Source organism: Caretta caretta, chromosome 3, assembly GCF_965140235.1.
Source record: "Caretta caretta isolate rCarCar2 chromosome 3, rCarCar1.hap1, whole genome shotgun sequence".
In the NCBI taxonomy this organism is placed as follows: Eukaryota; Metazoa; Chordata; order Testudines; family Cheloniidae; genus Caretta; species Caretta caretta.
The window spans coordinates 60,617,995-60,635,488 of NC_134208.1; the positions used below are offsets into that span (position 1 = coordinate 60,617,995).

Here is a 17,494-nt window from a genome sequence, read left to right on the forward strand (position 1 = left end):
CACTGAGACCTCAATACCACAGACAGAGAGATCCTCCCCCACTTGAATGATGGGCCATTTGAGCATCTCGATTGCCACTCACCCTCCTTCCTCTCTATGGGAATCACATTGGGAATCTGGGGGCGGGGGCTGGGGAAGAGACTCTCACAATAGTACCAACCCTATCATCCAAAAATCATGAGATTGGTCTAAAAATTGCCATGGTGTTTTGTTTTGTTTTTTAATTAGACTTTCGGGTTGGTCTGTCTTTCAAGGGGTTCAAGTACTTTTATTCTCACCCAGTGCCAGGGTTTTTGTTTCAGCTGTTCAGGAGAAGCCCAAATAGCAGGTGCCTCCCAAATCAACACCTAGGGAAAAAGACCCTCAGAAGCTAGACCTATGTGTATGTAAAGTCTATTTGTCAGCCAGCCTCCAAATACAAGTAGCTAATCACCAAGCCCATCTCACAAAGTACAGTTATTTACATTGGGACAAACTGTTTAAACTTACAGACAAGCTTCCTCCTGAACACGGAGATGAGTTAAAAATCTATAATGAACACAGAGAAGCTGACAGCTCACACTTCCTTACAAGCAGCACTAGATGCATGCACCATCGCCCCATCTGTGACGATGAAAAGGTCATCCTGGCTCCAGGTATCAGGGATATCTAGAGAGGACCACATCATGATTGAGAACCCTCCCTTTTAAGACAATTAATTTTTTAATTCAATGACAGTTAAGGCTCTCCATTCATTAAAGGACACCAGGACTACCCTAAATTCCTAGGCCTGTATGTCCCAACTCCAAGAAGGAAGAAAGCAAGTTCTCAGAGCACCTTCAGGCAGTGTCTCTCTGCTCAATTCTACTACAACCTTCAGAGGACTTCAGAGCCACAAAAAGAAGCAGAGGTTCCACCAATGTTGCTCCTTTTCCTCATCCTCCATTGCTGCAGTCAGTGTCTTCCACCAGGCGGCAAATTTTATGCCAGTGTCGAGAGCTTGGCTCTTGAGGATCCCTTTCCTTTCAGCCTCCCTGATTTGGCAACCCACCTCTTACTTTTGGGAAGCCTGGACTTGGATCACCTCGGACCAGGGAATCCTGGAAATTGTCTACGAGGGATATTCTATTCAATTCCAGGCCATTCTTATCCCCTATTTTCCTTCTATGGAGAAACCAGGTTTTTCTGCTATTCATATCTCATGAACTGCTCACTACAGCCCCTAATCACATGGAACAGTGGCAGGGTTTTATTCCCATTATTTTCTCATTCCAAAGCACAAAAGGAGTTGGCAGCCCATCATGAGCCTTCAATGTCTCAACAAATTCATCCATTGTTTCACTTTCAGGCTGGTGACTTTGGGATCTCTAATTCCCTCATTAGACCCTTAAGATTGGTTCACAGGTCTTGACCTTCAAGATGCCTATTTTCACATATACCTGCATCCAGCTCAGAGGAAATACTTCTGATTCCTAGTAGGAACATCTCATTACTAATACAGGTCCCTTTGTCTTTCTACAGCACTAAGGGTTTTCACCAAGTGCTTGGTAGACATGGCAGCTCATCTAAGAAAAGAGGGGGTCCAGGTCTAGCCATATCACAATGACTGCCTCATCCAAAGAAGCAGATGACCAACTCGTTTCAAGTGACCTTAAAACTCTTCACCACAGTGGGCCTCGAAGTCAACAGAGAAAAATCCACAATGATTCTGACTCAAAGCATAGAGTTCCTAAGATTAGATTCCAGCTCAGCGAGAGCTTGTCTTTCACAAGAAACATTCCAGACTATAGTGAACCTCATCAACCAACTTTAAGTTATCTCAAAGACATCAGTGACAGCATGCCTCAGACTCCTGGGATGACATGGCCTCAAGCATCAGGGACTACCCAGGATCTGTGGAAACTGAGATAAAATGCTGGATCAATGATCATGACAGCCATGGCATAAGACAGGCTGCTCTGGCATTCATATTTCATGAACCCTCAATAGAACCCCTAATAAGTTTGCCTCCTGTGACTAACATAGTCTTGCAGAACAATGGTTAGATCCAACACCTGGACCCAGCATTGTTACATTTGACCGACTGGATGATGGTGGCTGATTGACATCCAGAGAAAATAGTGTTCAGCTGAAGTTCAGAACATTCTACTCCAAAGCAGAAAAGTCTTGACTTATAAAGCTAAGTAGAATATCTGGGCAATTCAGCACCAGCTGTCTCCCATGACAACACCCACTTCAGCAATACTGGATTATTTACTAGTCCTGAAACAATCTGGATTTTCTATTAGTTCCATATGGGCCCATCTAGCAGCAATATCTTCACATTACCCTCCTGTTCAGGGCCACATAGTATTTTCTCCCCCTGGACTATAGCATTCACAGGGTGGAACCCTAATCCCTATAGCACCTATGAATGAAGACTGCTTTTTGAGAAGCCATTACATCAGTTTAAAGGGCAGGAGAAATTCAGGCCCTCATGGCAGGCCCCCCCTTATACATTGTTTTATAAGGATCACTCTCAGGTCTCATCCCAAATTCCTGCCCAAGTTTTTTTCACAACTCTATGTGAACCAATTGATTCATCTCTCCCAGTTTTCTTCCCCAAGAATGTCTGAACACTAGAGGATGCTGAACTTCATACACATGATCTAGAAAGGACATTGTCATATTACCTTACTGGGACAAAACTATTCAGGAACACACTGAGCCTGTTCATGGCCTTTGGTAATAGGATTAAAGGTCAGGCAATATCCTAACAAAAATTATCAAAATGGGTTATGAGAAAGGCTAAGATTTTGTCACAGATATTTTTAATAAAAGTCATGGACAGGTCACGGGCAATAAACAAAAATTCACGGAAGACCATGACCTGTCCCAGACTTTCACTAAAAATATCCCTGACAAAACAGGGAGGCGGGTTAAGCACCAATTGCTGCTGAGGCTCCCAGTCCCCCACCCCTTCAGTGAATGAGAGCTCTGGGGTCCCCGCCGCACAATGGCTGAGCAGCTCTGGGGGGACCCTGCCGCTTGTGACAGCAGGGAGCTCCAGGGGGTTCCCTGACACCTGCAGCGAGTGGGAGCTCCAGGGTCCCCCACTGCCCGAGGGGGCTGGGCTTCTGTGGGATCCCCTCACCCCTTGTGGCACCTGGGAGCTCCAGGGGGGTCCCCGCACCACCCATCACATTTCAACCTTCCTTCCCCACTATTAAAGTCCTACTCCCTGGAGATTCTGTATTGGCAAAGGAACTGAGAGACAGTTAGACCCATTCTTCTCTTTATGCCCTCAGGTGTGGGGATATGAGGACATCTAAGGTATAGGTGCAGCCCCAACAGACAATGCTGGCCAAAAGAATTAGATCTTGTGTGCATGCAGTGTATGCATACCAAGAGTGGAATCCATGTGGACAAGAAATCTTGAAGAGCCACTGTTACCGCTAGGTAAATAATCATTCTGTTTTACTTTTGTGCTGCTGTAATCTCACCTCCTAATGGACCTCATCATTTGTGATTATGGAGTGAATGTGACCCTACAAAAAGCAATGGTCTTGAAAAGGACTGAGATAAGCAGGTCAGGGGTGGTGGTGTAGTGGTGGTAGTGGGGGGGTTTAAAGAAATTATTGAGGCAAGTCTATATTTTGTCTCTTCTTCTCTTGATTTGTTTAACATTATTTTGTGTTAATTTCTTTGGAACTAGAATTCAGAATTGTATTTTTTTTAAATACTTACAGCTGTAGATAGAAAGAAAGAAAGAAAGAAAGAAATGTTCTTTAGGCACCATGAATCCAAGAAATTGGGCCAGCAGAACTGCCTTCAACCAAAATACAGAACTGCAAACGGCCAAGGGATGCCATCACTATAGATGCAAATTCAGAATAATCAATCCCTCTTTAGCTTATATACATTTTAATACTAGAAAGGGGCAACTATGTTCATTACTGAAATCGCTCATTAAAAAGAAATTGGACCATGTTCACATAGTAATTCGTGCCTTAGATATAAAATCTGACCAACTAGTAACTTGAACAAACAACTTGGAATACACAACGGATGTGGGGAAGAGAATGATGCAGTTAGAGGGATTCAAAGATTGGCAATGGCTGTGTGACCACATGTAATGTTTAACCCAAAGTCCACTGAAAAGAATTAAACCTTTAATGCAGCAGTGCAACAAATTAGAGAACAAAGCATTTGCATGAAATATTAGACTTGTTTGGGAAGGTATTTAGATTTTATTAGCTTCCTATCTCACCAGCCGGTAAAGATTTTACATCTTAAAAAAGTAAGATAGCCTACTAAAAATGAATAAAAGCATTGAAGTTGGAAGGACCATCATCTGAAAGGTATCACATCTCATATATAATAGGGCTGTCAATTAATCACAGTTAACTCATGCGATTAACTCAAAAAGATTAATTGCAATCAATTGCAACAACAGAATACCAACTGAAATTTATTAAATATTTTTGGATGTTTTTCTACATTTTCAATATTGATTTCAATATTACAACACAGAATACAAAGTGCACAGTGCTCACTTTATATTATTATTTTTGATTACAAATATATATGCACTGTAAAAATGATAAACAAAAGAAATAGTATTTTTCAATTCACCTCATGCAAGTACTGAAGTGCAAACTGTAAAAATGATAAAAGAAATAGTATTTATCAATTCACCTCATACAAGTACTGAAGAGCAATCTCTTTATCGTGAAAGTGTAACTTACAAATGCAGATTTTTTTTGTTACATAACTGCACTCAAAAACAAAATAGCGTAAAACTTTAGAGCCTACAAGTCCACTCAGTCCTGCTTCTCATTCTGCCAATCGCTAAGACAAACAAGTTTGTTTACATTGATGGCAGATACTGCCGCCTGCTTCTTATTTACTTCACCTGAAAGTGAGAACAGGCACTTGCATGGCACTTTTGTAGCCAGCGTTGCAAGGTATTTACATGCCAGATATGCTAAACATGAGTATGCCTCTTCCATGCTTCGGCCACCATTCACTTAAAGAGAACTTCCAAGCTGATGAAGCTCGTTAAAAAAATAATTTGTGATAATAATTTCAATTAAATTTGTGACTGTGTTCCTTGGGGAAGAATTGTATGTTTCCTGCTCTGTTTTACCTGCATCCATTTACAAACAATCTTTTGCAAAATAAAGTACATGCAAATCATTCTTTTACCTGCTAAATAACAAGTAAAACAGGTTGCTGAGACTTGGCTTCAACAGGGCCATGATTTCACGCCAAATTTGAAACTGTATTAGCTGGCTATGTTTTAGCTTAAGGAGGTACCTGGGGTACAACATGGCCAGCTAACATGACTACAGACATGTTAGTCTGTGTCTTAAAGTGGGTTTTCAGACATGTTCAGATAACTCAACTGAAATAACATGATTGAAAAAAATACCCCTTTAGCCTGTCAAAACGTACACCAAGGAGTTGTATTTGTTCTGCACCCTGGTTTCTGTATTTTAGTTTTCTCTATAAAATTTGGGAAGAAGAACTTCCTCTCACCATGCCACCAACTTGAAAATGTCACTGTTATTTGTTGTATGCCGTGTAGCTGTAGCCATCTCAGTCCCAGGATATTAGTGAGACAAGGTGGGTGAGGTAATATCTTTTATTGGACCAAATTCTGTGGGTGAGAGAGACAAGCTTTCAAGCCACACAGCGCTCTTCTTCAGCGGTATTCATTGTATTTTCTACGTGTAAGCCTGATAGGCTTTGCGTTCATGTTGTTTCTGATATCATTAGTATTTACTTTGGATGGTCAAGATCTGGAGCAACAGGATAATCATACGTGAGATTTTCACCTTATGAAAAATTCAAATACAGCCACACCTGTCACAGTGTGTAACACAGTCTGGTATCCAAATATAGGGTGTCCTCCCAAGATCTGCTAGCTAGGGAGGCTGTATTGAGTCCTGCATTCACCCATCTGTTCATGTGCTCTACCAATATATTCGTGCTTGCAAAATACAATGAAACTATACAGTGATCTATGCTGCATTTTAAAATGTCTGAAAACTCTGAGGATAATCATTGTTTACATCTGTCACAATAATTCGGAGTCATCTCTCATTTGAACGGTGCAGTGAGGAAATCAACTGTAGATTAATTTGGTCAGAGCTGGATTGAATTCATTTTGGCCATTTGGAATAGCAATCCATCAGCACTATAACACAGAGCAGGCGATCAGATTGATACCAATATGGTCTTATAAAATCTATAGTTACCTTCCTTTGATGGTCTTTCTGCCCTTTATGATGGTCACAGGAACCTGGTGGGTTTTCTAGTACTTATCATTCATGCAGCAAGGACAGTGCTGATTTATTTCTTACTCCTCACTATGGTCCCATGTTGGTCAACAGTAAGCTTTGTGAAGCCTTTTTAGTGAGCATTGTGCCTACATGTCCCACTTGCACATAACCCTTGAATGGATATTTCTCCAGGTGCCTCCTCCTATGTAACAGAATAAGGTGTTAAGCATTTTTATTTGAATGAAGAATCTCTGTTGTTGTGTTACAAGCATTCTGGGTGCTAACATGTACATATTACTTCCACCCAGCTAGCCATTAAACTATATCTATCTCTGGTAAGTATTCATTTCCTGAAATCGCTGAAAAGCGAAAATGGGTCTTGCCAACCCACCAATCTGGTCGTCACTACCTTCCACTGTTTGGATAAGTCTCTATTTAGACCCAAGTTTTGTAGCTTCATTTAATCTCTTCTTTCAGAGTAACAGCCGTGTTAGTCTGTATTCGCAAAAAGAAAAGGAGTACTTGTAGCACCTTAGAGACTAACCAATTTATTTGAGCATGAGCTTTCGTGAGCTACAGCTCACTTCATCAGATGTATACCATGGAAACTGCAGCAGACTTTATATACACACAGAGATCATGAAACAATACCTCCTCCCACCCCACTGTCCTGCTGGTAATAGCTTATCTAAAGTGATCATCAGGTGGGCCATTTCCAGCACAAATCCAGGTTTTCTCACCCTCCACCCCCCCCCCACAAATTCTCCTTTTCTTTTTAATCTCTTCTGTTACTTATGTTTGAAATGCTTCTTGCCATTGTCTCCGTGGCATGGTCAGAAAAAAAGGTAAGAGTTTAAAAAAATTATGTTGTCCTTTTCTGGATTTTTTTCTTTGAATGTGGGTCAAAATCCTTGCACCCACATTTCAGCTTGTGTGGGGATATTCCTCTAAAAGAAGAAAAGGAGTACTTGTGGCACCTTAGAGACTAACCAATTTATTTGAGCATAAGCTTTCGTGAGCTACAGCTCACTTCATCGGATGCATACCGTGGAAACAGACTTTATATACAGACAGAGAATATTCTCTGTGTGTATATAAAGTCTGCTGCAGTTTCCACAGTATGCATCCGATCAAGTGAGCTGTAGCTCACGAAAGCTTATGCTCAAATAAATTGGTTAGTCTCTAAGGTGCCACAAGTACTCCTTTTCTTTTTGCGAATACAGACTAACACGGCTGTTACTCTGAAACCTCTAAAAGAAGGAATCTGACAGAGTTAGAGAGCAAACTGCACTTTCCTATTTCCTGGATTATTTTTAGAACTACATGAGTGAGAAAGCGTGAGACTAGATAGATGTTCCCTCTAACCAGGAAATGGAATGACTTAAGGTCATGAAGATACTCTCTCGAGCATTATACCCTGCATTCAGATGCAACAGCAGTTTTTCAAATCATTAACTCAACCTATCACAGAATGTATCTGTTTAATAGGGCAATATCCATTAACTGAATTGTCCCTTACAAGGCTCACTTAAAAAGAACTATTTGTATTCATCTTCCAGATTGTGTTTCTTTCTAAATCATTGATACTTATAATTCACAACAAACAGAAGAAATGTTTTATATAGAATTTTTATATAAAATTTAAATAAAATAGCCAATAAATAAATAAAATAAATTTGATGCCATAGTCCCCAAGGTCAAATATTCGTAATCCAGTATATTATCTAAAAAATCATTTGTTCCAAAACAGAAAATGAACTTCAGTTTACTGACTGGAATAATATAGTGTATTCACACTTGTGGGTTTTTTAGCAGCAGTCTGAGAATGTTTAACTCACACATACATTTCTATAGATATTTTCTTGTAGCAATGGTGATAACTACAAACTTTTCCTCTCTGTTTCAGGACCATTTATTCTAAAGTTCCAAAGTACAGCTACTATCATTTTTTCACTTTCCTTAATTTTATGGGAAAAGAAAACCTCTCTAAGGGAGAATGGAATTGAGTGATTTGTATACATTAAATACATTTTGTTGAATGATTTCCTGGCATTATGTATCTTGTTTCTGCTATGACAGAGTTTAACTATTCAGCACATTTTATATTTAACTCAGTTTTCCTTTCACACATGCACAGTTTTTCCCCCTAGATAATAATTACCCATATCTGTGTATGTTTTGCAAATGGAAAACAACATTAGGCCCTTATAGAATGTACAAATAATGTCCCAAAGGGTAATGCTTTAAACGAGAAGTGCCACTCCAGTGCTCTAGAAATGCAAAAATATTGTAATTTACCCAAACCCTTAATTATTTTAAAATGATGCCAAATAAAGTTGTCCATAAAAATCCAAATGAACTGCCATACTGAAAAATCATGTTTTTAAAAATATGTATAGTCCAAACATAAAAAGTAGTATTTGACACAGAAGTGTTCTGCAGTATTAATAAGCTGTCTTATTTCACATTCTCTCCAACTCTACTCCATACCTATAAAGGAATATTGCAACGGACGGGATAAATTCTAACAGTCCAGTCCCACTCTCATTGGCAAAACAGCCCCAGGCACAAACCGCCATTTGGAAGAGCGGTCTTCTATTCCTTCCCTTAATCTGTGCTGTGTTGGGCCACTCTAAGTACATTATAAACTGGCACTTACAAAGTCACAGCACAAGCATTTCTGGTGTCTCTCCTCTTCTAGACATGCCATGAAATGGAACAGCCATGGCTGCCGTTTATTGCTAACATACTTTCAAGGGATAAAGTGGAGGTGTGTAGAACCGCACTTCCTGCCACTTGGGTCTTCTTAGCGTATGCATAATGTGCCTCAGGTGGCACGTGAATTTGGTCGGTTGGTTGGCTTCTCCAGCCTGGGCCGGCTACTGACAGGGAGCATGATCCATGCTCCCTACCACTTGAGTCAAACAGACGCAATTCAAACTCTGCAATTATTGCAGAATGGGCATGTCAGCTATGCAGCTGCTGACTGAAACTGGCATTTTACATGCACATGTAGTGATCGAGAGAACAAAACCAACTTGTTCAGAACTTGTTTTATTGACACAGGGAATGTTAGTCAGGACACAGGAGTTAGCTCCAGCTGCACTCCTCCCAAGTTGCATGATTAAGCACCCACTTTTAATCATACACAACACATGTTCATTTTGTATTGTCCATAAAGAGTCTAGTACAGTGTTGGTCCCACACAAATAAATAACAATAGATTACTTATTTTGGAAAAATCCTGGGGGAGGAAAGAGGGTTCCTTTAAATTCTCCTAGGATAGAGATTAGCAATAGGCATGGCTAAACATCAGCTCTTAAGGATAAAATACAGTTTGAAGACTTGAAGACACTCACTTCAGTGAGCTGTAGCTCACGAAAGCTTATGCTCAAATAAATTGGTTAGTCTCTAAGGTGCCACAAGTACTGCTTTTCTTTTTGCGAATACAGACTAACACGGCTGTTACTCTGAAACCAGTTTGAAGACTATTACTTTGCAATTATTTATTCGTGTGTGATAATACCCAGAATGTTCTGGAAGTTTTTCAGACATTCAGGACAGAATGGTCCTAATCTGCCAAGTCTAAGGACAGAAAGGTATAGAGGTTAGTAGAAAGAGAATAGCAGATTTTTAAATACAAATTAATTAGATTCACTCTAGCAGTATAACAGAAGTGGGTTTCTGAGGGACTTAGGGAGGACAATGTACGGGTTTGGAGCATAAGCTCAGGCTGGTCACATTATTCACAGAGCACTGTGTAGAAGAGGACATGGAGGTGACTGTGGGAGAAGCTGATGAATGTGTGGAGAAAGTTGAGAAGGCTGGAATGAAGGGCAAGGAAGCAATGCAAAACTCAATTAAGGAGGGGCAGAATGATGTAGGTCTTTCAAGGTGGAGAAAAGAAGTTTAAATCTGATGCAATAACATATGGGGAGCCGGTGGAGACATTCAAAGAGAGGAGTGACGTGATCACATGGGCAGGTGAGGAAAATGATTTTTTAGTGGTTACATCTTGTGTGAAATGGGGCAGTGTGCGTTTCAGAAAACAGGATGTTTTAGGAGTCAATGCAGAATATATTGAGGGCCTAAATAAGAGATTTGGCTGGGGAAGGGAAAGAAAAGGCTAGCTCTTGGAGATATTAAGGAAGAAGTAGCACTTCCATCCCCTCTTATGTATGCAAACTAGTAAAACAAATATTTCACATTAAAGGAACACAGCCAAGTAGTTAAGTCTCCAAATTAATTTTCTTTTTTAAAAATAATTATTACTTTTAAAAGATTCAATAAAATCTTTAAAAAGATTGAGAAATACTGAAACTGAAATATTTTCAGTCTAAATGTTGCAACCCTGTATTAGTGTATCAGAACTTCAAAGTGAAATAGAGTTGAAATTGACTGCAAAGTGAAGTGTCTGGTAAATTTCAATGACCAAGCTGGGCAAAAAACAAATAGTAAACAAAGGAATAAATAGTCAAAGGAAAAATACGTATTTTAATTGTTCAATTTTAATAATTTAAATTATTGTTTGTATTACAATAGTATCTAGAGACTCCAACTGAGATCAGAGCCCCATTGTGTTAGGTATTTACAAATACTCAATAAGGCCTTGTCTACAGAACAAAGTTGAACTGCTTTAACTATAGCCTATATTGGTATAGTCAGCGTGGCACAATGTCCCTAGTATGGATGCAGTTATATTGGTAAAAATGTGCTTATACAAGTATGGCTTATTTCCATTCTGGCATGGGAATAAGCCATACTTGCATAAACATATTTATACTGGTATAATTGCAACCACACTGGGGTGGTGGTGGTGGCGTACTAATATAATGGCATTGATTAAAAACAAAAACAAAACACATCCGTAAATTGACATAGTTATACCAGTACAAAAACTGTGTGTAGACCAGACCTAAGAGACAGTTCCTGCTGTGAAGAATTTATGAAGGCTAAACAGTAATAAAGCTCTCTTATTCCAGAATAAGTATGTCCACACATGGAGTTATTCAGCAATAACTGTTGCAAATACAATTCCCACACTACCTTAATTTAAATTAACTTTCAAGTGTAGACAAGTCCTAAATCCTGCAAAGGGCATGTTTGTAATCTTTTGTACTGTGGATACTGAATTAAATGGCATTACCCACTGAATGCATCCGATGAAGTGAGCTGTAGCTCACAAAAGCTTATGCTCAAATAAATTGGTTAGTCTCTAAGGTGCCACAAGTCCTCCTTTTCTTTTTGCGAATACAGACTAACACGGCTGCTACTCTGAAACCTGTCATTACCCATAGTGTGTAAAATTAAGCATTTTAAGACTTTTGAAGGATCAGGGCCTAAATAGGTAAGAGAAAACAGAGAGACAAGGTGGGTGAGGTAATATCTTTTATCTCTCTAATCTCCTGGGACCAACTGCACTACAACAACACTGCATATAGGAGAAAACAGAGGCAGAGATCTTATTTCCACTAGGAAAAGAAGTTACCACTTCTTAGCTAATGTGGTAAAATCTCACGGTATGTCTACGATGAATCCAAGCTGTGATTGTAGCTTGTGTAGATGTGCCCAAACTGGCTCTAATCTAGCTAGCCTGATTAGGGATAGCAGTGAAGCCCAAGCAGAATGGGCTTCAGCCTGAGCTGTGCAAGCCTACCCAGGATCCTGGGTACTTAATGGTGTGGCCAGCCCAGGCCAATGCCCATAGTGCCCTGACTGCACGGCAGAGCCAGCTCGATTCAAGCGGTCTTGTGTCTGTCTACACCTGATGTAATCTCACCTCCCAGTGCAATGTAGACAGGCTGTTTGCAACTGGCTTTTCCCTGCCGTTTGTACTCCTGTTGCAGCTAACCAGCGATCGCTACACCAGCAGGATGTTAGCACTTAGCTGAGTGGAGGTGACCCCCTCCCCTCCCCTCCCTAGCCCGATACTGCAGGTCACAACGCAGGGCGCTGCCCGGGCCAGGACTGGGAGCCAGGGCTAAAGGGTGACACAGGGAGGGTCATTTCCCGCCGGACAGGCTCGAGCAGGGCGCCCAGGGGTTGCAGGTCACCAGGCCGGAGCCTGGAGCGCCCGGACTCAGCCCCAGTCTCAGGCCCGTTTTAGTGTGGCGGCGGCGCCCCAAGGGCCGGGGGCACCAAGCCGGGTTCCCTGCGGCGGGGGAGGACCCCGGGCAGGCGCCGGCCGGCCGGCGCGAGAGGGGACCGGGGCCGTGATGAGCCGCAGCCCGGCAGCTCCCGGGCCGAACCCCGGCGGAGGGGGGGGGGCCGTGACGGGCGCGCCGGGCCGGGCCGCGCCTCCCCCTCCGTAGCGCTGACGTCTGCGGCGCCTCCCTGGACTCGGCTCCGGGGCGGGGCCGCAGCAGCGCAGGGGCCGCGGCGGCATCAGCTGGGGACGGAGCGCGGCGGCGGCGGCGGCAGGTAACCGGGGCCGCGCGGCGCGGCAGCGGCCGGCCGGAGCCCGGCTCCCCGGGCCGGAGAGCTCCGCGGCAGGGCCCGGGCCCTCGGCTCGCCACCCCCCTTCCGGGCTCTTCTGCCCTCCCTGGCAGCCCCTGGGGCCGCCCCCGGCCCGCTGGGGTCCCCGGTACCCACCTCTCCTCTCCCCCGCCCTGGGGCGCTGGGGTCCGGCTCCCGGGGTCTTTCTCTGCCGGGCCGCCGCGCGCCGGCCCCCGGCCACTGCGGGGAGGCGGCAGCGGGAGCCCCGCTGCCGGGGAGGGCTGGGGGCGCCGGGCGCTTGGGCGGGCGGTGGGGGCGCGCACCTGTCGGGGCGGGGGAGGAACGCAGGCGGGCGAGGGAAAGCGGCCCGGCAGGGGAAGCGTTCGTCGGACCCAGGGGCTGGGAAGGGAGTCGGAGGTTCTGGGAACTTTCCGGCTGAGCTGGTTGTTGGGACAAGTTTCCAAATCCGATTGTGCCTGTGTCCGTGTCCGTGTCCAGAGCATTATTCGTAGGGTGCAAGGTCTCTTGCCCCACCAGCTGTAGAAAAGATACTTAGTCGTCGGACTGATTTAGATGCGACTCTCGAAATTCCCTGTTCTACCCCAAATAGAGGCTTTTCTAGAGAGGTTTAGAAATCGGCAGGTTAAAGAGGTTAGACGTTAGGAGGAAAGTAGCTAATTCTCTCTTGCATTTTCGTTGTGTACAGTAGCTCTCACCTCACACACCTTTCTTTAAATAAACATACAGTCTGCCAATTACTTGGGAAGGAGAAATAGAAGGGCCAAACTAGAACATGAGTCCCAAGTATTCACAGACACATCCTGAGCTCCCGCACAGTAGTTAAAGAGTCAAGGTCTCATGCTGGGGCCTCTAAATTATGTATTTGAAGATTTAAGCAATTGAAAGGGAGAGCTCAGGGATTCATCTGGAAGAAGGTAGACTTTTCCTGGCAGGGTGATTTTTTTTTTCTTAGAGTGAGAACTTTCTTATTGTGCATATGTACAGATAAAGTGCTTTTTTGTACCCTGTGAAAATGTCATTTTAATCATCTCACTCAGAAATTCTTTCTTGTGGTGTTTTGTATAATTTTACTCTGTAACAGACAACCGCTGCGAAGGTAAATGCTAAAATTACGCTGGGTTTCAGTTGGACTATTGTAGTCTCCATGTCAAAAGCCTAAACATTTCTGTGCAAGTACAACTATACAAAGTAAAGACTCCTCGTGTGGACAAAGCCAGGTTTTGTATCGACTGCTCTAAGGACATATAATCGGGATTGCAAAAAGCATGCTTTCTGTTGAAGCTCTTTGCCCTTTTGCAGGTTTGATTACTTTATGCTTGTCACTTTCTCAAAAACGATTTACACTATCAAAACGCTGACTTCTAAGCTCTGTATCTCCACATTAATTTTCAAGCAGAACAAAGTTTAATAAAAATGTTCTTTCACTGCACAGTTAATCAACCATTATGTGGAATACAATGCACAATGTATCCTATGTATTGTAGATGCTTACACATGCTTGACCAATGGATTCCTCACTAGTAAATCCTAACACTACCAGATACCTGTAAAAACTTGAAATGGCTAAATTAATAGACTAGATGAAAGGATGTTTGTTACTTATTACTTAGGTAATTGCTGTTGATAGACTGTATCAACCCACACTGTTTTTGTCAAAGGTGGGAGTAAGTGTGTGTCATTATTTAAAATAAGTGTCTTGGCTTACTCATGCAGGGTAAAGAACTTTCTGTGGAATGAGCTAATTTCTCACAATTCAGTTGAATTTATTCGGCCATAAAACAGCCTATGAACTTGTTATCAGAGTACAAAGGTTGAGAACTGAGTCAAGTTTTCCTTTATTGCAAAAATTAACAGAGTGTAAAGAGAAACTCTCAGGTTAAATTCTATCTATAATTTAGTTTTTCAGAAGGAAATAAGGTTGGTAAAACCTAAGAACAATAGGAATGTTTCAATGATTTTCTTTAAAGCTTCCACTGGATTTTTTAAAAGCAATTTTGTTCCTGTGGTGTTTGATATTCAGACCCTGCAGAACTGTGCCTATGTGTAAGATCCAGAAAGAGAACATGACTGTAAACAAAAGTAAAACTAATTGATTTAATTTCATTGTCCAGGTTGAGATAATAAACGCAAAATTAAAATATCAGATAGTGAAATGTAAAATCTTTCAGGATCTAAAATGTTTGTTTTAACATGGTAAATAAGTGTTAATGTGACTGTATCCTTCAGCTACAGTGCTGCAGCTGTGCCTCTGTAGTATAGACAGTTCCTATGTTGATGGAAGGGGTTTTTCCGGGGATGTAGTAAATCTGCCTTTCTGAGAGGTGGTAGCTAGGCTGGTGGAAGAATTCTTCCATTGACCTATCTGTGTTTACACTAGGGGTTAGTTTGATGGAACTGTGGCACTCAGGGCACAACTTTTTTCACAACCCTGAGTGGCATAGCTAGGTTGATGTAACTTTTAAGTGTAGACCAGACCTTAGTAGAAGTACAGTTGCTGCTTCATTATGAAATTTGTTATAAAATTGCAAAGTCAGGAGGAAGACTCCAGCAAAATGCAAGAATGAAGACAATGCTATGTGGGCTGGTAAACTTGGGTCAAAGTTCAAGTGTGAAGCTATGGAATCTATGTGATTGTCATGGATTAAAGCCATAGGATTGGACCAGAAGGCTCTTTTAGACCTGTGCGGTCTTGCATGTCCGATACATCATCGTATCCCTTATAGTAACATCTCCAGCCTGTCCAGTAAAAGCCACTTTACTCCTTTAAAATAAATATAATTTCTATAATGTCAGACTGCCGTCATTTTCATTGTTTTGTAGTGATGTGATTTTACACCTTAATAAAAATTTGGATATTAAGAGCAATAATAGTTGAGGCAAACTCTTTGAACACATATTCAACTACAATGTGCTGTGTTTCAGGGCTGGATTAACCTTTTGTGGGCCTGGCGCCAGACATATTTGTGGGCCCCCATGGAAGCAATGGAGCATGGCTTGAGGAGGTCAGTCCCCAGAGCAAGGGGCCAGCCAGGGGCAGTGGGGCATGGCATGGCAGGGGCAGCTCCGCTCCACCCAGCCCAGTGTGAGGACACTATTTACAAATCAGCAGTTGCCAGACGCACAATGGCCTGGCTGGCCTTGTGCTGCCAGCGTGCCCCTTCCCCTTGGAGGGAGGGTCCGTGCCATGGTACACAGCAGCCCCCCCCCCCAAACCCCATAGGTGTGACTCCATGGGTGCTTCGGGGGTGGAGCACCCACAGAAAAAAAAATAGTGTGTGCTGTGCACCCAGTGGTGGCCCTGCTGATCAGCTGTTCAGCAGCTGGCAGGAGGTGCTGGGAGAGAGGGGAGGAAGAGGTGGAGCGAGGGCAGGAGCCTCGGGGGAGGGTGAAGAATGGGGCAGGAAGAAGCATGATGGGGGTTTGGGGGGAGAGTGTGGAGTGGGGGCAAGGCTTGGGGCAGAGCACCCACAAAGAAATCAGAAAGTCAGCACCTCTGCAACACCCCCCACCCCTCCCAACTCCCTATGGCCAGAGGGACAAATGCAGTACCCCACACAACCTTGCAGGCTGAGCAGAGCAAGTGGTGGGCGGGGGAGAGCTGGTGGGGTCTCAGGGCACAGTGCAAGCAGAGCAGGCTGGGGCCCCTTCTGAGCATGGGCCCGGCCCCAGTGGTGCTATTGTAAACCCAGTACTAGTTCCATAGGCCCCTCTCCTGTATTGTGGTTTCAGAGGAACAGCCGTGTTAGTCTGTATTCGCAAAAAGAAAAGGAGTACTTGTGGCACCTTAGAGACTAACCAATTTATTTGAGCATGAGCTTTCGTGAGCCACAGCTCACTGTATTGTGTAGCACTTGGGCGGACTGCTGCATCCCCGTGCTCTGTAATGTGGCATCGTCACTGTAAGTGATTTTAAACAAGCGAAGACTGGGAAGGTCAGAGATAAGACTGAGATGCTTGCTCATCATGTTTTCACTAGTGTGTATTGTATGAGTTATTGCCTACCATTTGAAGAGCTATAGCAATTTCTGTTTTGATACATTTTCAAAGGCATTTTCAATCTGTAGTATGCTAAATTTTAAAGACAAAGATTAAAAAACCCCCAACTTCTAATGGCCAATTTGAAATAATACATATCTATACTTTAAAAAACTGATGTGTAACTTCAGTAAATTTGTATAGAATGTTGAAATGTGGCAGCTTTTTGCTTGCATTCCTGTTGTTTTAAATGCTACATTTGTTTGTCCCAGCTTGTAGTAAATACTGGTAGCTGAGTCCTGAATACATGTGTTTATGAAGAAGTACTTACAGACACTTCATTATAGTTTGGAGTGTTGATGCAGTCATGTTGGTCCCAGGATACTAAAGAAACAAAGTGGTTGAGATAATATCTTCTATTGGACCAACCTGAAGAAAAGCTCTGTGTAGCTCGAGAGCTTGTCTCTTTCACCAACAGAAGTTGGTCCTTTAAAGATATTACCTCACCCACCTTGTCTCTCTACTGACACTGTACAGTAAAGAATAGTATAGGGATATAATGAACATATGGAATAGAATTGCTATTGAATTAAAGGTCTGTTGAAGAAGTCAAATGTGCCTGCGTTATGTGGAAAGCTAAAAGGAGCTGGCATGATGGACTAAGCAGTCTTCTCTGGTTGTCAGGATGTTGTAAATTCATAAATTTTTAATATCAAGATGAAGCTGTAAATTCTTGGGCTCTTTCATTTGCAGTAGAATTATGTATAATATTTAACTATTAATGATTATACATATAAATGTAATTTTTATGCACTTTA

General features: G+C 42.6%; 1 protein-coding gene across 8 annotated transcripts in view; it reads left to right on the plus strand.

The window, feature by feature from the left end:
• The first annotated feature begins 12,543 nt into the window (after positions 1-12,543).
• Positions 12,544-17,494, plus strand: part of MYO6 (myosin VI) — a 177,170-nt gene continuing 172,219 nt past the window's right edge. For all 8 annotated transcript variants that reach the window (XM_048845884.2, XM_048845886.2, XM_048845888.2 and 5 more), the window contains exon 1: positions 12,544-12,665. The gene's annotated coding sequence lies outside the window, so the exon portion shown is untranslated. The remainder of the gene's footprint in view (positions 12,666-17,494) is intronic.